General features: G+C 44.0%; 1 pseudogene; it reads left to right on the top strand.

Annotated features, from left to right (window-relative positions):
* The first annotated feature begins 4,452 nt into the window (after nt 1–4,452).
* LOC110291556 (14-3-3 protein sigma-like) lies at nt 4,453–5,188 on the top strand (annotated as a pseudogene).
* Nucleotides 5,189–24,899: the final 19,711 nt, after the last annotated feature.

The following is a 24,899-nucleotide window of genomic DNA, read 5'->3' as shown; positions in this document are numbered from 1 at the left end:
AAAACCTTGGAGTCTGAGGCAATAGGCTTTTCCCCTCCCTCTGGCAGATATAGGCCAGATTAGACCAGATTAAAAGTAGATAAGGCAGGTTTATTAGAAAACAGCTCTACAGTGGGTTCATCAATCTCTCAGGTGAAGGTCAGTGAAGTCACAAGCCTAGGCTAAAGGGGGGAGGTTTTACAACACTAGGCGAAGATTGTGTCTATACATGGTCAAAAACTGAGCCCCTGGGTGGGCTGCAGGAAATGTTCAGATGAGGAGTGATGAGATTTAGCCTGAGGTTTTCTCTGTGTGGGTGGGGTTGGGTCCGGAGGGCAGATGGGGTTTCCCAGCTTGTACAGGGGATGTTCAGGGCATGTGCAGGGGTTCCAGCCTAAAAGGAGTGTGTGTGTGTGTGGAGGGGAGGGAATGAAGAGTCAGATAGAGAATACTGAATGTTAAGTTTCACAACACAATATCAAATTGATTTTTTAAAATTGTATTTCTATATTCATTGGTGATTTGACTGCATGTATGTCTGTGTGAGGGTGTCAGATCCCCTGGAACAGGAGTTGCAGACTGTCGTGAACTGCCATGTAGGTGCTGGGAATTGAACCCAGGCCCTCTGGAAGAGCAGCCAGTACTCTTAACCCTTGAGCCATCTCTCTAGCCCTGTCGAATTGATTTTTAAAATGATCTCAATCTTATTGCTCCACACTACTGGCATTATAACTTAAAATTTTTATTTTTATTTTATGTGTATGGCTGTTTTATCTGCATGTATGCCCATGCAACAAATGCATGCAGTGTCCATGGTAGCCAGAAAAAGGTACTCTCACTTGTGAACTGTTATGTGGGTGTAGGAACTGAACCCAGGTCTTCTGGCTTTAACCAAACAAATGAATATAAAATTATTCCTCTCAGTGGTTTTGGTGTTTTATTTCCTTAACTACTACTAGATATTCAGTCTATTCTCACTTAACTGTGTTCAGTTTACCTACATATATTTCTTCATCTTCATGCATTTCATATCTTTTGCTCATCTGTTAAATTATATCTTACATGTATTGAAGTTTTCATATATTCTTTTTTTTTTTTTTTTTTTTGGTTTTTCGAGACAGGGTTTCTCTGTGTAGCCCTGGCTGTCCTGGCACTCACTCTGTAGCCCAGGCTGGCCTCGAACTCAGAAATCCGCCTGCCTCTGCCTCCCGAGTGCTGGGATTAAAGGCATGCGCCACCACGCCCGGCTATATTCTTGATTCTAATTCTTTGCTGGGTATATGTGAAGCAAATATATTTTTATATTTATGCCTTATCTTTTTTTAAGATTTATTTATTTTTATTATATGTAATAAATACATATAATACAGTACACTGTACAGTACTGAAGTGTAGACAGTACACTGTAGCTGTCTTCAGACACTCTAGAAGAGGGAGTCAGATCTCATTACAGATGGTTGTGAGCCACCATGTGGTTGCTGGGATTTGAACTTCGGACCTTTGGAAGAGCAGTCGGGTGCTCTTACCCACTGAGCCATCTCACCAACCCGCCTTATCTTTTCATTTAGCTTAAGCTTACTTTTATTTATTTATTGTTTGTTTGTTTGTTTGTTTGTTTTTGAGACTGGGTTTCTTTGTGTAGCTCTGGCTATCCTGGAACTCACTCTGTAAACCTGGCTGGCCTCAAACTCAGAGATTCTCCTGCCTCTACTTCTTGAATGTTGGTATTAAAGATGTGTGCCACCACCACCCCCAGGCTATTAAATTTATATTTAATAAATTAATTCATGATTGAGTGTATCAACCTTTTATAATTACCACAGTTTATATCTTATTTTAAAAATCCTCATCACTTCCCCAGTACTGTCACTGGTATTTGCTTAAGTTCTGTTCTTTCCTATAAATTTTATAATGAATTCATTAAATGTTATGAACAGCTGTCTATAATTGCTGTTTCATTAACTCTATGAACTAATTTAGAAAAATATAATACATTTTAAAAAGCTTTCTTCATTTCAGCACATAGGTCTAACTATCTTTTTGTACGCTTATTTCATTTTCTTCATCAAATTTTTTATCTTACAAATATTCTTATGTGTTTTTCATCATTGTTAGTATTAAAGTTAAAGTTCATTGACATTCTGGAAAAGGAAAACAAAACTACGAAAAGCTTAGGCTTCAGCTAAGAGAGCCTTGCATCTCAGACAACCAATCATTAATATGTTCTATGTGCTATTCCAATGAAAATATAGGGAGAAAATTATATGACATGATCTCCATCCAGAATTTGATCTGGTAGGTCAAACCCAGGTATACTTAAAATTACTGAGAGTTTAATTCTTTGTTGCTGTTTGTCTTAAGACAATCTCTTGGGTTGGAAAGATGGCTCAGTGGTTAAGAGCACTGACTGCTCTTCCAGAGTTCCCGAGTTCAATTCCCAGCAGCTACATGGTGGCTCACTACCATCTGTAACCATATGACATATACTCATACTCATTAAATAAATAAACTTTTTTTTTTTTTTGGAAAAAGACAATCTCTTACTTTTTAGTCTAGGCTGGTCACTGATTTATGATCACCTTACCAGCATCTCCCTAGTGCTGAGAATATAGAACTATACTATATTTTAATACACCTGGTTCTAAAATATACAAGTTTAAGCCCATTCTAAAATATTAGAAATAATACAAATTTAAACAAGCTCACTGTAAATGATCAGAGAATTAAAACGTCATAACAAATTAGATAGCCAGGAGACTTACATATATTTATTCTAACAGTTCAGTCTATGCAGAATGCACCAAATAGAATTCTGAGTAAGTAATGCTGGTTTTGTTGTTGTTGTTGTTTTTAAGGTGCTAGCCTTAAGTTTTTCACTGTGTAACTCTGGAATTAAAGCTTTTGTGTGGGTATGTACACAATAAGAATGTGAGCAATTGTTAGGGGTGAATTGTAAGATGTGTTGGAAGATCTCAGAGGCTCAGGAGCAGGATGAAAACATAATACCCAGGGGCCTAATCATCACTGTGATTGTGGATAGAGTTGACTCTTATTTCAAATCTCTTTAGGTATAGAGAAGGAATTCTTCCATGTAGTTGAAGTTAGTAGAAGGAATTCTTCCATATAGATGAAGTTAGTAGTACCTCTATGGTTCCTCCCAGCTTGGAAATTCCCAGATCCAGGAAATGAACATGCAGTCACATGGGTAAAGGCTGGGCCCCAGAAAACATGGTTAATCAGGGGTATTAGGCTAGAAAGTTCTTGAGCTCTCTTTGGATCAAAATGGCAGATATTCTAGGGTCTGGAGCAAGTGTTTCTGCACAGTACTTTGTTTAGATGAACTGACAGGGGAGCAGATCACTTCCTTTCTATCCAGTCTTTCAGGAACAGAGGGAGCTTTCTGGGAAAGTAGGTGGGTATCTGTGAATTAACACATAGCTATTAGTTCTGTGTGGACTTGGCTGCTTTTTCAACAAAGGACTTCATCTAGACACACGAAAGAGTTCTTTTTAGCATCTCTCCTAGTACAGTCCTTTTTTTTTGTTCAATGAATCACTTCTACAATCTTCCAAACAGCTCATTTGGCCCTAAGGCACTCTGCTAATCTGTTCTTGATTTAGCAGTTTAAATGATCTTTCTAAACACAAATCTAGTGGCTTGTATACATCTTCAGATAAAGACATGAATTTTCAATGTAAGACTCTTTCCCACAAGCCCCCATGTAGTGTGATCTCTGTAACCACTCTAGCCTCACAATGCTCTCCATCTACCCCACTGACCTGCTTCCTGGCTTACGTAGTGCTCCCATTTCAGGGCATGTGTCAGTCACCCTCACCAGAAGGTAAACTCCTATTCATACTTCAGGTCCCCTCCCCCAGGTGTATGTCATGCATACATGTATGATATAGGATATATAGATACACACACACACACACACAAGTTAAACCCAAGAAAAAGTTAAATGAGTTTAGAAAGCATTTTATACCATGTCACTCAAATATCTACCCTCCCCCCATGCAGTTTTGCATATAAAACCCAGAAAAGTCTGCACTAAGGAAACCCTGAGCTCATTTGGCTGCAGGGTGTAAACCTGAATTCCCTGGAGCATGTGCTGGGCAGCAGTTCTGTTCCCAGGAGATAACCTGGATGCCTGCATGCGTGGCGTGTCTGGAAGCAGCAACTGGTGGTGAGGGTTCTAAATGCCTCTTAGAAGGAGGTTCCCAATTCAGCTGCCCTGGGAAATATAGGATTAAGAGTCTTCTGGGTTTTTGAGACAGGGTTTCTCTGTGTAGCCCTAGTCGTCCTGGATCTCACTCTGTAGACCAGGCTGGCCTCCTGCCTCTGCCTCCCTAGGACTGGGATTAAAGGCATTTGTCACTATAATCCAGAGGATTTAAGAGTCTTGAAAGGGCAGATCCCAGTGTTACTCTCAAGGCAGCCAGTTCGCCCGCCTGTCTGTCCATCCTCGCAGTCATGGAGAGAGTCAGTCTGATCCAGAAGGCTAAATTGGCCGAACAGGCTGAACGCTATGAGGACATGGCAGCTTTCATGAAGAGCGGCGTGGAAAAGTGCAAGGAGCTCTCCCGCGAGGAGCGGAACCTGCTCTCCGTGGCCTACAAGAACGCGGTGGGCGGCCATGGAGGGTCCTGCCCAACATCGAGCAGAAGAGCAACGAGGAGGGGTCAGAAGGGAAGGGCCTGAGGTAAAAGAGTACCGGGAGAAGGTAGAGACCAAGCTCAGAAGTGTGTGCGACACCGTGCTCGGCCTGCTGGATTCGCACCTCATCAAAGGGGCTGGAGATGCAGAGAGCCGTGTCTTCTACCTGAAGATGAAGGATGACTACTACCGCTACCTAGCCAAGGTGGCTACTGGTGATGATAAGAAGCGCATCATCGATTCTGCCCGGTCAGCCTACCAGGAGGCCATGGACATCAGCAAGGAGGAGATGCCGCCCACCAACCCAATCCGCCTGGGCCTGGCCCTGAACTTTTCAGTCTTCTACTACGAGATAGCCAACAGCCCGGAGGAGGCCATCTCACTGGCCAAGACCACCTTCGACGAGGCCATGGCCGACCTGCACACCCTCAGTGAGGATTCCTACAAGGACAGCACCCTCATCATGCAGCTCCTGAGAGACAACCTGACGCTGTGGACAGCCCACAGTGCTGGGGAAGAGGGTGGTGAGGCTCCGGAGGAGCCCCAGAGCTGAAGCAGCCAAAACCGCCCCGGCCCGCCTTGCCCTCCAGTCCCCAGTCTGCAGAGAGGACTAAAACGGAGTGGGACTCTGCCCTTCCCAACCCCTGAATGTTCAGCCACACCTTGGAAGGCTCCTTCGAAGGGGGCGCAGCCAAGCTGAAGCCACCAGGGCGGGGAATCTCACTCTTATTAGCTGTCTGATGGGTGTTCCCAACCCATCCCACCCCTGCTCTCTGCACCCCCTCTCCACTTCCTCCCCCTGAGCCTCCCTGTGGCTGAGAACTGGGCTGTGGCAAGGGCTGTGTGTGTGTGTGTGTGTGTGTGTGTGTGTGTGTGTGTGTGAGAGAGAGAGAGAGAGAGAGAGAGAGAGAGAGAGAGAGAGAGAGAGAGAGAGAGAGGATGAGAGGGAACACGTTTGCTGGGTGTGACCATGCTACCACTCAATAAAGTTGCCCTGTGACAAAAAAAAAAAAAAAAAAGTCTTGAAAGAATAGAAGCAGAGACAGGCAGATACCTGTGAATTCAAGGCTAGCCTGACCTACAAAGTGAGTTTCAGGACAACCAGGGATCTGCTTCAAAACAAAAGAAAACAAGTTTTAAAAGCAAACTTTCTAAATGGTTGCTGAAGCACCGACTGAAGAATAGGCAGCACAGTAAATAATTGCTCAGTGAATGAACAGAAGGAGCTGGTAGCAAAGGTCTCAAGTCTTTCATAGGAAGAAAATCGTGCAGCTAAGCCTAATATCCTGGTGTGAATGAGGTCTCTAATCCCTTTAAGCTTTAGTAGTTGGTGTATGGGCACTTTTAACTAGGTAATAAAGACTGTAGCGTAGCACACATACAGCGTTCAAAGGCATTTACCTAGTAACTAGATTTTATTGCATTTTTTAAAAAAGTGTGTGTGTTGTTGGGGGATGGGAGAGGGGAGGGGACAACTTGTAGATTCTGTTCTCTTCTACCCTGTGAGGTTTGCAGATCAACTCAGGTTTTCAGGAAAGCAGCAAACACATTTACCAAATAAACCATCTTGCCACCGCGCCCCCCCCCCCCCCACCCATCCAGTACCTACCCAGTAACTAGACTTCAACACTTATGGGCTGGAGGGATGACTCAGTGGTTAAGGGCACTTGATGCTTTTGCAGAGGACCCAGATTTGGTTCCTGACACCCACATGGCAGCTCACAGCTGTTGGTAACTCCATTTCCAGGCACCTAATGTCCTCTCTGACCTCTGTAGGCACCAGATAATACACTTATATCTAGATGTGCACGTAGATACATGTAGGCACATAAAATGAAATAAAGAAGTCTTAAAAAAATTAAGAGTTGTCATGAACACTTCAATAGTTACTAAAATGTGATAAACTTTTCAATGGCCATTCTAGGTTTTAAGATTAATTTCCTTTTTAAAAAGATTCACTTATATTATCAGAGGAGGGTGGCAGGGCCCTTGTAACTGGAGTTGTAGATGGTCATGAACACCATGTGAGTACTAAGAAACAAATCCAGGTCCTCTGCAGGAGCAACAAGTGCTCTTAATGACTAAGCTGGTTCTCCAGACCCCATTAACTTCCTTTTTTATCAGATCCAATGCCCCGCCCCAGTGCTCACTTCCTTTGATCTTGGTGTCTTTTGACAGTCTTCAACAAACCCTCTTCCTAGCTTCTCTTTGTCCTTGTTTCTTGACCTGTACTTTGAACTTAATTTCATTTCAACCAGTATTTATTGGCCACCTCTGATGTACCAGACACCAGGCTATCACTATTCGTATATTAACTCATTCTTCAACATTAATTGAGTTCCTACTGGCTTTTGGGCAGCGTGCCAGAGACCAGGATACAGAAATGAATGAGCTGTAGCCTCTGGCATAAGAAACTGCCCCTCCTGGTGAGGGAGAAATGCTAACTGTATCATGGGGTTGTGAGGTGATGAGAGGGTGGAACTCAGTGTCTGGGGCCCTCTGAAAAGGAAGCAATTTCTTGTCTACAGGGGACATGATTCTAAGCATTATGCTTGGCATGTGCCAAACTTTCAATAAATATTTATTACAGAAACAAATCCTTCAAGGCAAAGAGAATAGCACAAACAGGGTCATCAGGGAAACCTTGCTGGGTAAGTAGCAACTTCCAACTCAATGGGCAAAGTATTGGGAGTGGAAGGGGACGGTGACGAAGATAATGTTTATCAGAAAATTGCATTACTCTGTTACTAACACTTGTGAGTTTTGTGCAAATACATATTAAAGCTGTATTACATACAATATCGATTTATAAATCCAATTTAATACATTTATAAATTAATGATAATAAAATTATTATTTTCATGATACAAGATACAGAAACTTAACTAGGAAAGCTGATATATAAATATATACATTACAGAGTCAATGGTCTTCTTAAAGCTGATGGTGAGGTTTTTTGTTTTTTGTTTTTTACATTTAACAAAACTGGAAATGAATTGCTGGGTTATAAAATAATGGATTTGGTAGACTAAAGTTTGGCACCTGTGCTAGAATCAAAATCATTTAGGACCTTGGTTTGTTTGTTTGTTTGTTTGTTTTGTTTTTTGTTTTTCAAGACAGGGTTTCTCTGTGTAGCCCTGGCTGTCCTGGATCTCACTCTGTAGACCAGGCTCTCCTCAAACTCAGAAATCCACCTGCCTCTGCCTCACAAGTGCCTGGGTGTGAGCCACCACTGCCCAGCAGGACCTTGTTTTTAAAAAGAAATTCCTAAGCCTTGGCCCCTATAATCACAGGGATTCAGAGAAATTAGAATCAATAAGAAATATCATGTAGGGCTGGAGAGATGGCTCAGCGTCTAAGAGCACCTACTGCTCTTCTGGAGGTCCTGAGTTCAAATCCCAACAAGCACACGGTGGCTCACAGCCATCTGTAATGAGATCAGGTGCCCTCTTTTGGTGTCTGAAGACAGCTACAGTGTACTTATGATACATCCACTCCAGTAGTGACAAGCACGACCGAAAACCTGGGCACTGTCCTGAGGCAAAAAGTTCACGGAAACTTAGTCTCCTGGAATCGTGGCATCCTGTATAAAGAATGTTCCAATGTCCTTGCTTTAGTTGGTAAATGGATCTGTGTGCTTTCCCTTAATATTGCTTTATTACAAGTGCTCCTAAGGATTGATATTTTGACATATAGCTAAGTTAGTTTCTAGGCAGTCCTTGATCTGACCTTGGGCATGGATAGCTAAGTCACCGCCCTATACAGGAATTCACCATTATCTAGGAAGGAAAAGTTTGTGACCTAAAGAGGAACCAGAGTAGATCTTAGAACTGAGTAGCTGAGTTACACCCATACACAAGTATTTACAATGGCCTAGGGGGAAGGTCCACTATACAATAGACTAGAGTAGTAACTATGGCAAGGGCATGAAGCCCTTGCCCCTGGCTTCTAAGATTAAGTGGACCTTAGATGGAGCTGTTTTTTATCCCAGTTGTTAACATTGAGTTTTACCCCAGTTGGTTCCTGCCAGTTCTTCCATATTTGTATTCCTTTGTTTTGTGTAAGAATCCAGTAACCAGCCGGGCTTGGTGGCGCATGCCTTTAATCCCAGCACTTGGGAGGCAGAGGCAGGCGGATTTCTGAGTTCGAGGCCAGCCTGGTCTACAGAGTGAGTTCCAGGACAGCCGGGGCTATACAGAGAAACCCTGTCTGGAAAAAAAAAAAAAAAAAAAAAGAATCCAGTAACCTCTTTGTACCTTGCCAGTGTGTCACCCATCTTCCCTATTTTCTTCTGTATAAAAAGTTTGATGCTCAATTTGACAAATTGCATTCAGATCCACACTCCCTTGTGTCGAGTCTGTCTGTCAATTCCCGCCGACACCTTCCCCACCTGCTCCAGAGACTCGTTCCATGCAGACAAGGGACCCAGAGGGTCTGTGGCATACTTACATATAATAAATAAATAAATAAATGTTTTTTTAAAAAAGAAATACCATGTATATATATATGAAAAAACATGGTATATGGTTAGTTATACCATGCATATGGCATATCCATGACATATATGTTTTTATTATATGTGGTATATATGTGTTACTTATAAGGAATTTATTCAGAGCAAATTTGGTAAAACATACTTGTAATCTCATTTACAGAGAAGAGTGAGGCAAGAGTTAAACTTCTGCCCGTCTGGGCTCCGTAACCAAATTCCATCTAAAACAAATCAAAACAAATGAACAAACAAAAGCCTGGATGGCACAGTTATGGTAGTTGAGGGGTCCCAAGACCTAGTCAGCAAGCTTGAGGCACAAGAAGCCAAGGATGTTCATGCTGTTAGACTTGAGACCCAACAAAAATGAATGCTTTTGTCTTGAGTCTGAAGGCAGGGAAAAGCTCATGCCTATCCAATGCCCTTAGGCAGGAGTACCCACCTCTTAGCCTTTTTATTCCACTCAGGTCTGTTGTCCATTCGACCCCTCCCTACCCCTACATATGCTCAGTTGTTTTACTTGGTAATTAGTTCAAATGCTAATGTCATCTTTTTAAAAATCTTCACAGCTACATCCAGAATACAGTTTGACCGGTGGCTAGATATCCTCTGGTCCTGTAAAGTTGACTCATAAAATAAACCATCCACAGTATAACACATACTGAAACTTGAGGCCCTCTGAAGGCCACTTAAAGCCAGATTTTCAAGAAGGGAGTGATGGAATCACACTAGCTGGGAACTGCTTAAGAACAGCCCCTGGCAGCTAAGTGGGAGGTAGGAGCCAATGGGGTAGGACAGATGGGGAGCTCGGGGGTGGGGGAGTGGGGCTAGAGAAGATGGAGGATAGGAGGTCACTGTGCAGGGCAGTGGCAAGGTCCTACTCTTTCCTGTTTATGACCCTGTTCCCCTTACTACACAACAAACTTTCCTATCTGCAGAGTAGGAGTTTGGGAAGGACACTATTAGGCACTTCACATGAGTTCTTCTGTGTCATTGAGGCCAGATGTTGGCTGGGCTTTAGTTATCTCTTCTGGGTGGAATATTCACTCATGGTCGTCAGTTGGTGCCAGCTGTCATCGTATGTGCAGAACCTCTTCAGCACAGTCATTTGAGGATACTGAGACTTCTTACATGGCCTCTGGCCTCATTCCAAGGGCACAAGGCAGAAGCTGCCCAGCTTTTCTGGCCTTGACCCAGAAATCACACAATGTCTCTTCTGTGCACTCCCTTGGGGGAAGCAGTCATAGTCCTGTCCATATCTAGCAGGGTAGGGAATGAAACTCCACTTCTTGATGGGACCCAGCCAGTTCACACTATGGAGAATATGTATGAGATGGTAGACATTTGTGCCGATTACGATGCACTTAACTCTGAGACATCAATAATACTTCAGTGTTGCATCAAGGAAAGAAAGAAAAGCCCTTCCTCTTAGAGTAGTCCAACCAAGAGTGAGTCCAGATTTGAACTCACTGCTTCACGTTCCCTGTATCTTCCATCCTCTGTCTGCCTGTTGTATGTGTCTGAACCTGTGCCTGCCTAAAGGTTTTGTCTGTCCTTGTGTGTCTGTCTCTAACAAAGGATTTATTGAACAGTATAGAAAACATCACATGAGTAAAGGAATGAGATACTTTACAGAAATCTTTAACAGAGTCTTACAAGGCATTAAGTCATTGACTCCAGCGATCTCAACTAACCAAATAACAAACCTCATTGTTTATCAACTAATATTCATAAGTGGTTGCTTTCAACCTTTATGTAGATTCTAGGAAGTTGTTTTCAACGTCTCTGTTTGCTGCTTTCAGCAAATGATGTGCCCACTTTACCTGGGCTGGGGGCACAGAAGAGTACACAACTTAATGTTACAACTGTGCATTAGCTTGAGTTTTAAAAGCTGTCCACAGCCGGGCGTGGTGGCGCACGTCTTTAATCCCAGCACTCGGGAGGCAGAGGCAGGCGGATTTCTGAGTTCAAGGCCAGCCTGGTCTACAAAGTGAGTTCCAGGACAGCCAGGGCTATACAGAGAAACCCTGTCTCGAAAAAACAAACAAAAAAAAAAAACAAAAAACAAAACAAAACAAAAACAAAAAACAAAAGCTGTCCACATGGGAAATCCAAGGCTGTAAGATTGGTTGTTCCCTTAAAGGCAGGTTAAACAGTTTGAGGTCACAGTAGGCTAGCAGTCTTAAATATTTCTGTGACCTTAAGATGTATTATTAAACCTAAATGTGTGGTCCAGCAAAAGTTTCAGTCTGCTGGAATGTAAGAAATATTTTTGGAATATTGCATCACCACAGACACTTTGGACTGTCTTTGGGAAATACAATCTGACACAGCTCCCAGTTGACCTCCTCCCATCTGACCTTTTATCTTCCTTTCTGTTTTTTATATACAACTTCCTACAAGGTCTCCTCAACTCAAATTCAGTTCTAAAATATAATTTATCATAACAACACTCATTCCCTTTGAGTTTCTGAAAAAAAGTGACCTTTTCATTTCTTTTTTTTTTTTTTTTTTTGGTTTTTCGAGACAGGGTTTCTCTTTATAGCTCTGGCTGTCCTGGAGCTCCATTTCTTTTTTTCTATGAAGTGCATTTTTAATTTATTTATTTACTTTTAGATTTACTTTGTGTATTTTATGTATATGGATACTTTGTCTGCAAGAAGATTTTCTACACAACAGAAAATCATATCAGACAGTTGTGAGATGTCATGTTGGTGTTGGGAACTGAACTTGGGACCTTTTGAAGCGTAGTGAGTGCTCTTAACCACTGAACCATCTCTCCAGCCAGACCTTGTCATTTCTTATTCTTGGATATTGGTTTGTGGCCTCAGTTCATCTGCTGTCACCCTGGTGCAGCTCTTTCTGACCTTAGTCTTCCTGATGATCTTCTTGCATCCTCTTTCCCCTTGCTCCCACTCATTGTACATGCCCTATCTATTCAGTCATTCCTAATCCTGCATCTAACTTTCCTACCTCTTGACCATTCCTAATGGGCACCTATTCTTCTAACTTTCCACTATTGGGTCTCCTGAGAAGTGAGCTCTGAAGCAGTGTTTATTATGCAGGGTGTTTCTTAAGGAGTGGCTTTGAGATGGACACCTGTAGAAGGAAAGGAAGAGACTCAAGAAGAAAAGATCAAATTGCAATTTAGACCAAACTCAGCCAGACCCTTGGGGGCTCTCAGGTTAGGATCCCCATCCCTTCAGAAATGTCCTTCCTGGGATAAGAAAACCAAGAAGGCTGAGTCTGTGTGTTTCTGCTTCATTGAGCCTTGAGCTGGACCACTGTGGCAGAGAGCATGGCCACTCTTAGTCCCAGCAGCCACAGGTCCTCCTTTCATTCAGTCTTTGGCAAATTCCATCTGGTCCCTCTGCTTTGACCTATTCTCTGATGTTATCATCATTATTACTACTAGTGGCACTAATAGGTGTGTGTGTGTGTGTGTGTGTGTGTCCATGAATGATGTGTGTGAGTACAGGTGCCACAGCACACGAGTGGAGGTCAGAAGACAGCTTTCATGAGTCAGCTCTCTCCTTCCACAGTGGGTTCCAGGGGTCAAATCAGTAGTCTTGTGCTGCGAACACTCTTAGCTGCTGGATCATCTCACAGCCCAGCCCCACCCTACCCTCATTTAAAAAAAATGGACATTATCTTGTTTTCATCCCATTTCTAACTGGGCTATGAATTATTTCCACACGATGGTCATCCTAGGAGGGAGAACACACATATTTATAGTCGGGGCTTAGGAGATATTCAGGCCAAGATATCCCCAGCACCCAGCCCGGATCCTTTTTGGTCTAACAGGTTGATGTAAGTGTTTAACTAATTAGTGGCTATAAAGTGTTGCCTAAATGCCAAGTATAATTACAGTGAGTAATTACTTTTGCCCAGAGGAGAAGCATTCCAATCACTCCAGTGGAGTGAGAGAATGATAAAAAATAGTGTGTTCTCTTGGGCCTGTGGGAGCAGGGCCTGTTTTCCTGCCCTCTCAGAGTCAGGCTCTAAATGCAGGTCCCATACACAAGGCACTCCAGGCAGTACCTGCCACATATGTATCTTTTTCTTTATAGATCTAATATTGTTCAAGGGAGGGGCAAGATATTGTGATGCACTCTGCTTGGAACTGCCACAGATTGACATTCATGGGGACCTGTCCTCCTTTGGGTCCTAAGGGGTATCTCTGCCACTCCACAGTGTCTAAAATTTAATAATAGCCTCTACTATCATAATAACATATTAGAAATAAAGCACTCTGGAGCTCCCTAAATGGAAATTTTTACGTGGCTTTTATATTTAGAGTTCTGTTTCTCCCTCTGGGCAAATTTTATAAATAACCATTGGGAATGCTGAACAGAATTCAATTTCCATATTGATTCTGTTTCTCTTTCCATGTAAGAAACACCAAGAAGTTTTATATCTGTAACCTTTCTCCCTGAAGGCTTATAGAATTATGTAATGTAAATAGATAGGGAAGGAATGTAAATATATAAGAAAGGAAGCAAGTAAGGAAATAAAGGGGCAAAGATCATGTAAACAATTGTTTGATAAGAGAAATTGAATATATATGTACACACACACACACACACACACACACATATATTTCAGTACAAGAAGTTGAACCAAGGATTTCACATATCCCAGGTAAGTACTGCATCACTGAACTACACAGCCACTAACCCTACTACCATGTAATATTTGGAGATAAACCCAGATTTGTTTCAATATCATTACCTATCATAGTAAAAGGTATAGGCTGTACTATTCAACATCAACTGAATACTTACTGTGTGTCCAACATAATTCTAGGCTTATATGTGTTACCTCAGTTACATCTCAACTTAGCCTTGGAAGTAGCTACTACTGTTAACCCATTTTATAGAGAGCAAACTGAGACCACAGGGATTAAGTAATTTATCCCCGAGTATCAGTCTGGTTCCAGAGCTAGGGCTCTGTGACTTTTTGCTGTAAGCTGAAGCACACTATAGCATGTAAGGCATCTTTTGTGTCAGTTATCTGGAAACTGGGAAAACACTTTTACCCTCTTTAGCTGGTACTCAGAAGTTTCTTGGTGAAACCTTTCTGATTCTTTCCTTTTAAAAATCATATTGACGATTGAACTTCAAGCCTTGTGATATTAGTCTTGTCCTAGGGTTGAGTCCCAGCCTCTGGGTGGAGCTTTCCTATGCCCAGGAGTTCAGGCCTAACAGAGTGAAATTTAAGTCCATGTTCATTGTTCAAAAGGGATGACTTTTGGCAAAAGTTCTCTCTGAAAAGGGAGATGTACTTCTCCTCTGATGCACACCCTACTCCCCACAGTTTGGAGGTGTTCTGGTACCTGCCATGCCCTCCCACAGCACTCCAGTAGCACATCTCTCCAGTATCTCTCAGCCTCAGTGTGGTAAGGCTCCATGGGAGCAGCATCCGAGTCTGTGTCACCCTGTGTGACATGCCAGAGCCTCACACCAAAGAGCTGCCAGAGAAGTAATGGGCACTATGAGTGGCACATTTTGGTCATACAAGCTATAATAGAAATCCACTTTTCCAAAGTTTTACATATCCAGGTAAATTTTCGGACAAAGATCTTTTCCAGTGTACTGTTTTAATAATTTCTGAGCCGCCAAGAGTAATGAGCAGCATTCCATCATGGTTCAGAACACCAGGCATAGCTAGATGTGGTGGCATGCACCTTTAATCCCAGCACTTGGGAGGCAGAGGTGGGTTCAAGGCCAGCCTGGTATACAAATAAGTCCAAGACAGCCAGGGATATATGGGGAGCGGGGAGGAAGAAGAAGAAGAAGGAAAAGAAGAAAAGAAGAAGAAGAAGAGGAAGAGGAAGAGGAAGAGGAAGAGGAAGAGGAAGAGGAAGAGGAAGAGGAAGAGGAAGAAGAAGAAGAAGAAGAAGAAGAAGAAGAAGAAGAAGAAGAAGAAGAAGAAGGGAAGGAAAGAAGGAAGGAAGAAAGAAAGGAAAGAAAGGAAGAAAGAAAGAAAGAAAGAAAGAAAGAAAGAAAGAAAGAAAGAAAGAAAGAAAGAAAGAAAGGAAAGACTGCTAGGCATGGAGTTGGTTGGCTGGGTTCTTCCTCCTCCTTTTATCACTTGCTGCATATTGGTAATTAAGGGTTGGGTCCTTCATGTGTTCATTTCCTCCTGGGCTAAGGGGGCAACTCCATGGTCAGGTCAAAGCAATGGCAAAAAATAAAGTGAGTTACCTGAGCTTCAGAACCAGATCTGATGTGTAGGAACTCCCCCAATGTCAGGGTGCTTTCAGCTTGGGGGCTCAGTCAGGTCTGCTACAGATTTCTGCTGTCCCTGAGAACAGAAACCAAAGAGGATAGAAAATCAAATGAAGGCCAACCATGATGGCATCTAGGTCCTATATCTCTGTTGAACACTTTCTTTGAGAGGCCTCAGAGAGCCTTTGCTATCCCCAAGGGTCATTTATTTAATACAACATGACCCTGCTCTTGGGAAGCAGAGATCTCCTGGTCTTCTGAGGCCTCTGGTGAAATGCCTGCTTGATCAGCTGTCTTATTGCACTATATACTCCAGAAAAATCCTGATTCAGAGAAACTAACTTTACACAAAGGCCAGGTCCCATAACAAGTCATTCAGGGCCTGGGTGAGTTAGTTCCTCTTTCTTCCACTTCACCCGAGTTCCCTTCTCCTCTGGGTATTAGGATGGATTCTTCCCACATGCCCCCACAGGATGGCCACCACCTTTACCTAACTCCCCAAAGCTTGTCACTGCTATCTCATAAGACCTAAGACTGTATAATATTTATGTCCCTGGGTATAACATTGTTGACTCAAGTCACTGTAAAAAGCCAGACACTGTGCTGCATGTTCATGATCTTTAGGACATAGGGATAGGAGGATCAGGAGCTCATGTCCACCGTGGGCTACAAAAACTCTCCCTCAACAACAATGAATGAAGTGAAACTGGTACCTACTTTTAACAGATTATGAGACCGGATGAGAAGAGAGGTTGTGTCACACAGCAGAGCCAAGATATGAACCAGTTTCTGGACTACACTTTGATAATCATACTAGAGTGCCTTTTGAAGGATGTTCTCCCACTCCTATTCCCTGAGGTAATTCTCCTTTAGCTCCCTCACAGTACCACATGAAAGGCAAAAGGAGAGATTCTCAAAGGTGTATGCACAAATTCAGGCAAGAGTGGTACAGCTTGAGGCAGTTCTGCCGTTGGGTTGAGTGTGGAAAGAGTTAAAGTGTGTATGCATTCGAGCTCATGCTTGTCATATGATACACATGCCCACGTGGGTATGGGCACTCATGTGTACATGTGGAGGGCAGAGGTCAGTATTAGTTGTCCAGTTTATTTTTCAAGACAGGATCTCAGTCCTAATTAGTTTTGATTGTTACCTAAATACAGTCCAGGGTTATCTGAGAAGGAAAGCCTTGACTGAGGAAATGCCTAGATCAGGATGGCCTGTGGGCGTGTCTAAGAAGCTTGTCTTGATTAGGAATTGATGTAGGAGGGTCAAGTCCACTGTGGTTGGTTCCATATCCTGGGTACAGGTATAGTCCGCAAGAAATGTAACTAGCCGGGCGTGGTGGCGCACGCCTTTAATCCCAGCACTCGGGAGGCAGAGGCAGGCGGATTTCTGAGTTCGAGGCCAGCCTGGTCTACAAAGTGAGTGCCAGGACAGCCAGGGCTACACAGAGAAACCCTGTCTCGAAAAACCAAAAAAAAAAAAAAGAAATGTAACTAAAGCCGGGCAGTGGTGGTGCACGCCTTTAATCCCAGCACTTCAGAGGCAGAAGGCAGGCAGATTTCTGAGTTCGAGGCCAGCCTGGTCTACAGAGTGAGTTCCAGGTCAGCCAGGGCTATACAGAGAAACCCTGTCTCGAAAAACCAAAAAGAGAGAGAGAGAGAGAGAGAGAGAGAGAGAGAGAGAGAGAGACAGAAAGACAGAAATGTAACTAAGCACTAGCCTGTGAGCTAGCAAACTAGTGAGCATCATCCTCCAATGGTTCCTGCCTGACTGAGATGTAACGCTACAAAAAAAAAAAAAAAAAAAAAAAAAAAAAATTAACTTAGCCCTGCTTTCAGGTTCCTGCCTTGACTTTCCTCTATGTTGGACTGTGACTAGGAAGGGTAACTAGATGAAACCGTCTTTCCTTAGATTGCTTCTGGTCAGTTATTTAACATAACAATAGACAGGAAATGGTACCTGGCTAACAATCAGGGATCCGCCCATCTCCACCCATCTCACCCACCTCACACTAAGCTTACTACTGCCAGGTGTGACTAACTTTTACCGGGGTTCTGGGGTTCCCAGCTCAGATGCTCACGTTTGCACCACAAGCGCTTTACTGAGTGGGCCCAGCCTCTTAAGTGTAGTTTTGAATACTAACTGTGGAAAGTCCAGTGGGAAGAATGGCCCATCCTTTATGCGGTTGTTTGAATAAGTTAAACACAGCACATGACTGCTTGATTCTTTTTCTCTGCTTTACTTTGGTTTTGGTTTCTGTTCTTTCACGTTTTTTCAAGATGCAGGACCAGCAGTGTTCTTGGAATGAACACCCAAGGTTTGGGGATTGGAAGGTTGGGTGTAAGCATCATTGTTTTTTTTTTTCTTCCTGTATAATCACCAGAAAAATATTTTCTTCTCTGTGGCCCCGCTTTCCTCATCCTTAAATTTAGTTTAAAAACAAAACAACAAATTTCATTCCCTGATATACAGCCCATGAAAGAGCTCCATACATTTTAAATAGAAAATACAGTATACATAGAAATTAAAAGCCTCTCCAATTCTTTTACCATACTACTCAGAGGGCTGCTGTGGCAGGCTGTCACGACCTATAAAACCGTCTGCACTAGGTGGTCCTTTTGTGAGTCTTCTAGACTTTTTGGTTTTTAAGATGTCTTTATCAAGACAAATCTCTCAAAAGTAGAGGGCTTTGAGTGGGCTTTCCGCTTGTGTTTGGGGAAACGAAAGTCTCAGAGATGTGGTTGCTAGTGAAGGCTCTGAAAGGCCACCAGGAGGGCAGACAGATCAAACTTCTGAGTGATGACCTGGGACAGAACCAGGACTTCCAGTAGATGCGTCAGGGACAGATTCAGTAGCAAGTAAAGGGAGTGTTCTTCGGAAGATGCCACAAGAAAACAGAAGCAACGACTCGGATAGGAAATGAGATAATCAAGGAGGGACTTCAGATGGCTTTAAGGGACTGGTCAGAGGTAACGCAACAGGTGGTGGGGCAACTTACTGAGTTGGCTTTGCTGACTCAGTTCTCCCTAGCCAGGCAACAGTCCTTGAGGGAGGGAAGAGGAGGAGCCTGTGGGGAGGCAAAAAGAAGGAAAGCAACGGGGGAATTGGGCCCTGGTTTGGCTGAATGTAACGAGTTTGCAGAGCAGCAGTCCTGACTCTGGCCTCTTTAGGCCCCAGAGCCTAGAACGGTACACAATCCTCTTACTCAGTTAACTCAGCAAACATTTACAGGCCTGCGAGTCAGTTCCCCGCAGTAGACCCACGTGGGATTGCCAGCCCTGGCGAGCCTCCTGCCTAGCGACCAGCAGAGGGCAGAAAAGACCCGCAGATGCCAAACTCTGCACAGCCTGCAGCCTAGCTTCTCCAGTGGGGGTGAAGGGGGGTGGGGAGAAACTAGGTCACTTGGTCCTGCCAAGTGGCAACATTGCCAGGGGTGGACACACTGGGACTCACCACAGAAACTGTGAGGCCTCGAACACCACCTTGCCAAGGCTACTGGAGCATTCATGCCTCTGGGCTTGCAGAAGTCACCCTTGCTTGTAGAGAGAAGGATGAGATTGTGTGTGTGTGTGTGTGTGTGTGTGTGTGTGTGTGTGTGTGTGTGTGTGTGTTGGGAGGTGGTGTTTGGTTTATTTTGCTTGAAATAGCTTGCTGCAGTACTTGGCTTTTGTTTGTTTGTTTGTTTTTTCGAGACAGGGTTTCTCTGTGTAGCCTTGCCTGTCCTGGAACTCACTTTGTAGACCAGGCTGGCCCCGAACTCAGAAATCCACCTGCCTCTGCCTCCCAAGTGCTGGAACTAAAGGCGTGCGCCACCACACCCAGCTTTTTTTTTTTAGATAAATTCTCACTGCAGACTCCAGGCTGGCCTGGAACTTAGGGTCCTCCTGACTCACAGTGATGTACAGCTACATGTGGGATAGCTCAGGGGAGCTGTGGGATAGCTCAGGGTCGCGGCAAGGAAGTTCTTCCATGAAACAGTTAAGTAGCAGGCTCACCTCAAGCAGGCCAGACCCATGCAGAGCACTGATGGGTGGGGCAGGCTGCCTCAAGAGAGTTTACCAAAGCTCAGAGCCCTCTTTGGTCTGGGAGGAAACTTCCATTTGGAGGTGAGGGGGAGGGCTAAATGGACGGTTGTGGCTAGGTGAATGCCGGATCATATTTCTTAATGGTTAGAGGACAGACTTGGAGTCAGATTAGCTCTTTCTCTTAGTCTTGCCAACCAGAGGTTATGAAACCTCGAGTCGGTCATTTCCAACCTCGGTTTTCTCCTCTGTAAGCTGGTGAGACTGTCATAAAGATGAAGTGGAAGAACTCTCCAGTGTGTGAAAGTGTTGTTGAGTCTCCTCCCCTGTGTCCTTCTTAGTGGGACACCATGTACCAGGATCATATCTGTGACAGGTACCTTTTGTGCTGGACAGGGAGGAGGGACACCCACTAGGCTATTCGTCCCTCAAGTAAACTTGTCCTACAGTGGGGCCAGGAGGCTCCTCTCCATCAATGCACGTAGTGCCCTGCTACTAGAAAATGTGGGTGTCTGGGGTGAATGTTTTTCTGGCCCCTCAAGTCACAAGGTCTTTGGGGGACGAGGAATTAGTAAGTTGAAAATGGTCTCGGTGAGAGGAAAGTTGGAGACAGGGTGATACTCCATTTCTTCTCATGGACTCTGTGAAACGTAGAAGGTCCATCTGAGTGCCTTGTCTCGGACTGGTTTATATGAGTGAGTCTGGAAGACATTATGTTAAGTGAAACATGCCAGGCATGGAAAAACAAATACTGCATGCTCTCCTGTGAGGAAGCTAAAAGTCAATCTCGCTGAAAATGAGCGCGGGATGGTCGTGATTCGAGGCTGGGGAAGGGCTGGCTAATGCATAGCATTGTGCAGGAGGAGTACATTCTAGTGTCCTATCATCACAGTAGGGGACATAACTTATGGTATATTTCAAAAGAGCTGAAAGAAAGGTTTTGGAATGTTTCCAACATAACGAAGAGATATATGATTGAAGTATGCTAATTACTTTAATCCAATCATTAAACATTGTATATAGTATTACAACTATCACAATTCACCTCATAAATATGAATAGTTATTTTGAGGTTTTTTTTTTAAAGAGCAGCTTGTGAGTGTTTTCTCTTCATGAGGCCCTGCAGCAATACCTGTGCTGCCTTTCTATGTCAACAGAAGGAAATCAGGCATGGATGCTCTTACATAAAACAGCTAAGCACAGTGTTCCATACTTATTACTTGGCAATGAGGCAAGAACCTTGGAGAACTAGTTTGAGGTTTTAGTGATCAAAAAAAAATAAATGAAATTGAGGCTCAGAGAACCATGCAACCAGGGAAAGGAACTTTCCGGTCCTTTTCCATGCTCTTAGGTTCTTTCTCTGTGACCATTTGGACATTTGGCTGGATCTCCGCATTGGAGTCTCTGCCTTTGGGAAAGGCTCTTTGCGAAGTCCTTCCATTTCAAATCCAGTCAGTGCTTGTGTTACCCAGCCTCAGAAGAGAGACATTCGGAACTCTTCCAGTCAGACCAGCTCGGAGTTCAGCAAGTGCTCTAAGGCTGATAGGTCCTGCCTTAGCTGTGTGGTCATGAGCACAGGACTTGAACAGTGCTCATCCGATTTAGAATCCCAGCACCTGCTGTGTAGGTTGTGAGATCTGGCACAAGGTGTTCAAGCTTCCTATGTCAGTGCCTTCATCTGTATGGAGACAATAACAGTATCTACTGTATGAGCAGTATTTACTTTGTCTTCGTTTTTTTGTTTTTGTTTTCAGTTCCTATTAAACCAATGTTTCTCATCCTTCCTAAGGCTGTGACCCTTTAATACAGTTCCTCATGTTGTGGTGACCCCAACCATAAAATCATTTTCGTTGCTACTTCATAACTGTAATTTTGACACATGAATCATAATGGGAATATCTGCTATGCAGGGTATTGGATATGTGACCCACATGAAAGGGTTATTCGACCTCCAAAGGGGTTATGACCCACAGGTTGAAACTACTGTCTTAACCTGAAATTGGAAGCAAGTATATACTGTTTAGCTTTCTCCCCCCTCCCCGCCCCCCAGAAGTCAAACAGAAGGATCCAAAAGGTAGGAGGTAGAAGACAGTCTCTGTAGTCTTCTAGTCCAGGCCCTGGGAACTGATGGTTAGAACAAATAAGCCTGGGCTGGGAAGCAGGGCCAGGGCCTGGCAACTCTGTGTCCTGATTGCGATGGACCATATCTTAGCCACTGACCATCCTAGTGCCTTAGAGGCCTTTCTGGACAAGCAGAGCGTGCTGACCTTGAAGGTCCTTCAGCCCTGTACCAGCTGAGACTCATTGAGCCGGTCTCTTGCTTTCTGAGCTATGTCCCAAGTCCTACATTTCCACAGCCGCTGAAGAGGAAGCACTTTGATGCTGCTGCTCTGGCCTGCTTCCTGCTTCCCCAGGGAAGCCCCTGGATACTGGATGCTGCAAAGGACCCGGCAACAGAAACTTTGGCTTTTTGGCATGTGTTTACAGCCAAAGCTTTTCAAGGAAAGATGAGGACAGACAGCAAGGCAGTGAGAAATAACCCAGAACTCTTGTTCTGTAGCCTTGCTCTGAAATCTCCAACCTCAGCCCTCTGGGAAATGAGGAATCTTTGAAAAGAAACAATGCTCTGGGAAGTTTCCCGTTGAAATGGCCAGGGCAAGGAGTGAGTTTCGCTTGGGTATAAGGGTAGAATACTGTAGAAAAAGCAAAGATGGATGGGAGCAGGTACCCTATCCCTGATTCAGCCAGTCAGTTCTCAGTGACTCAGTGTCTGGCCTGCTGATGTGTGGCCTTGGGTGACAGCTGTGTAGGTGTAATCAGAGAGTTCAGGTAAAAGCTTGCTAGGATTACTTATGCTGCATGAAGCAGGCTGTGGTTTGGAATCTAAATAGGAAAGTAAAGAAGAGCCGTAGCAGGCCTGGGCACGACAAACATGCCCTTCCCAATCCCCTCTGCCTTGCTAGAAACCAAAGATTACTAGCCACCAAGATCTAGTCCCTTATTTGGCCACTTCCTCCTTTTGAGTCTAACTACCAGGGTCCAGCTATCAAAGTATTGAAGTCCAGCACTCAAAAGTCCCCTTTGGCTACTCTAACTAACACATCCAATCAAAATTAACCAACTCATCCTAGCACAGGCTTTCCCTCCCCTTTCCAAACTGCCATTTGCCTGTGGGCCACATCTGTTTTCTCACTATCCAGAAGCAGTCCTTTGTCCCTCCAGGGCAAATATTTCTTTCCACCTTCTCCCTTGTTCCCTTCCCTTCTCCCTCACCCTCTATTTCCTGTCTTTGTCTCTTATTCCCTGCTGTTTGTCTCTCTGGGGCCAATAAACTTGGTCTTGGCTGTCCTTCCTTTTAGAAAGACTCCTCAATGCTAGAGGGCTGCAAGGGCCCATAGGAGGTGTCCAGGGCTGAGTGCTGTTAGCCAGGGGATGAGTGGTTTTCCTCCACTAGGTAGGGAGCTCTCCCAGATACCTGATTCTGACTCTGTGACGTGTGCATACATGTTGCTGACTTATTGACTCTAATGACCTCTGAAAGCAGCAGAGGCCAGAGTGATAATGATCTTCCTTGCTTGAAGACAGAAGACCAGGAGTTAATCAGCAGCTGGAGTTACCCAGCTGCTGAAGCTTAGAGCTGAGGCCCGTTGCCCTTGTGTTTAAGTCCTGCACCCATTCTAACAAATGCAAACCCCATGTTCTCCAATAGCCTCATAGCAAGGATGGACAATACCCTAACTCCACCCATGCAAAATGTACAGATTGTGGTAGGAAGGTAAACACTTTTAGGGAAACCAGATGTTCTGGTTGTTCACAGGACTGCCAGATGAGTGGCCAGTGGCTTTCTCCTAGAGTCATCCACAGATTCCTGTACATTGCAGCTGGCGTTTGATGCCCCCATTTCCACTTGGACACTCCACTCCAGGACTTCTTGGTGACTCATGTAGAGCCAAAAACCTGGCCTTGCTTAAGTAGGCAGAGGCACTGTAATCTTGGTAAAGGCCTTCCCTCCTCTCCTTAATCAAATGACCTTGAGGTAATTTTCAGACCCTCTTGAGCATTTCTTAAAACAATGACAGTTACCCACTTCAAATAAAGCATATAGCTTTGCTCTGGGAATTGAGTGAGGTAACACATATAAAGTCACATACCTGTAAGAGGATATTCAATAAGGGCTAATTTTTATGGCATAGATATGTAGAACTTCATTGCAAGAAAAAAATTATGAAAAACAATCCCTGAGCACTTATAATATGCTGGTTGTTTTCAGTTTCTCATTTCTATATGATATCAACTAAATTACATATTCCTATGTGGCAGGCCATATATAGCTCCCATTTTGCAGGCTCTGAAAGGTTAGGCAAGGTCAAGATCAAGGTCAAGGTACTCAAAGCTCAAGTGTATGATTCATGCACAACACCAGGGACTTGGACTTGACTAGAATGTTGAGGAAATGAAGAAAAAAAAAAAAAAACAAAGACAAACACGCAGAAAAACAGGGGTTGGGTGGTCCGGGCTCTCTTCAGGAGAAGCTGCAGCACCCCAAAAGCTCAATGTATTTATTACACAGAGTTGAGCTTCAAGTCAGGATTATTGCATAAAGTACAACAAGAATGCAGTATTATTATATACGGATAAACAAGGAGGCAGGATATGTATACAGCTGGATGAAGGAGACAGGTTTAGCTACTCTGGGTAGGAGTAGTCTGCAGGGGAACAGTCTTCAGGCCATAAACATGGGGTGTGTGCAGCATGCAGAAAGCAATGGTAGACATTTTCTTCTTCTTCTTTTTTTTTTTTTTTTTTGGTTTTTCGAGATAGGGTTTCTCTGTATAGCCCTGGCTGTCCTGGAACTCACTTTGTAGACCAGGCTGGCCTCGAACTCAGAGATCCACCTGCCTCTGCCTCCCAAGTGCTGGGATTAAAGGCGTGCGCCACCACGCCTGGCGACAGACATTTTCTGCATACACTATCAACATCAACACATGGACCAGAGGGAGGCTTTACCATTTCCCTCTTAGCCTCATGCCAGGGGGAAGGCTTTGTCATTCCTTGAGAGTCTGAGGCTCTTGGGTCCTTGAGATGGCTGTGCCTCTGTCAACAGCACACATCCATTCAGGGCTTTCCTCACCCCCTACACTCATGAGCTGAACATCTAAAATGACATCATTTGTGCTCTCCTGTGATAACCTCAGGACCATTTCCAGAAATGGACTTCCAAGCATCTTCAGTTTGTTTGTTGTTTTATAAGACAGTATCTTTCCTAGGCTGACCTCAGACTCACCATACCTCTGCCTTAGCATCCAGGCTCTGGGGTGGCAAGCATGGCCTGAGTAAGTTTAGAGTAAGTCAGATCCTTCTGCAGGGAGCTTTGAATCCCTTGTGTTACTGCCTGCCACATCTCTCTAGAGCACTGCAGTTATGTTTCTCACGTTCATCTTCCGTGCATTGCCTCTGTATGTCTATTTCCTACACTGGGCAGATGCTCTTTGGGGAGGGCATGTACAGAATCTTCTCCTA

The sequence above is a fragment of the Mus caroli genome, unplaced genomic scaffold, assembly GCF_978045245.1.
Source record: "Mus caroli unplaced genomic scaffold, Mus_caroli_1 scaffold_3, whole genome shotgun sequence".
In the NCBI taxonomy this organism is placed as follows: domain Eukaryota; kingdom Metazoa; phylum Chordata; class Mammalia; order Rodentia; family Muridae; genus Mus; species Mus caroli.
Note: the sequence above shows the minus strand (reverse complement) of the source record. Positions and strands in the feature narration are given on the sequence as shown.